At 64.9% G+C, this 328-nt stretch overlaps 1 protein-coding gene across 1 annotated transcript in view; it reads left to right on the forward strand.

Annotated features, from left to right (window-relative positions):
* CABP7 (calcium binding protein 7) overlaps positions 1-328 on the forward strand; it is a 19027-nt gene that overhangs the window by 9395 nt on the left and 9304 nt on the right. The gene's annotated exons all lie outside the window — the stretch shown is intronic.

The following is a 328-nucleotide window of genomic DNA, read 5'->3' on the forward strand; positions in this document are numbered from 1 at the left end:
GGCGCTGCGAGAGGGTGGCGGGAGCTGGAGCGAAGATTTTGGGGTGCATTGGTGCACCCTTGAGGAGGTCAGAGCCTTCTCGGTGTGTGTGAGTGTGTGTGTGTGTGTGTGCACAGACACCCATTCTGCCCTACACACCCCTCCTGGTACCCTCACCCACACAACCACCCCCCCCAAAACCCAGACCCCAGCACACCCATCACCCCCCCCCCCAACTCCAGCCCATAATACCCACCACCAGGACACACACACACACACACACGCACACAGAGTGTCGCTTGGGGCCGGAGGGGCCCTCTGGCCCCCACGGGGGGGGCCGCCCCCCCTG

This window comes from Charadrius vociferus, unplaced genomic scaffold (genome assembly GCF_000708025.1).
Source record: "Charadrius vociferus isolate BGI_N301 unplaced genomic scaffold, ASM70802v2 scaffold1351, whole genome shotgun sequence".
NCBI lineage: Eukaryota > Metazoa > Chordata > Aves > Charadriiformes > Charadriidae > Charadrius > Charadrius vociferus.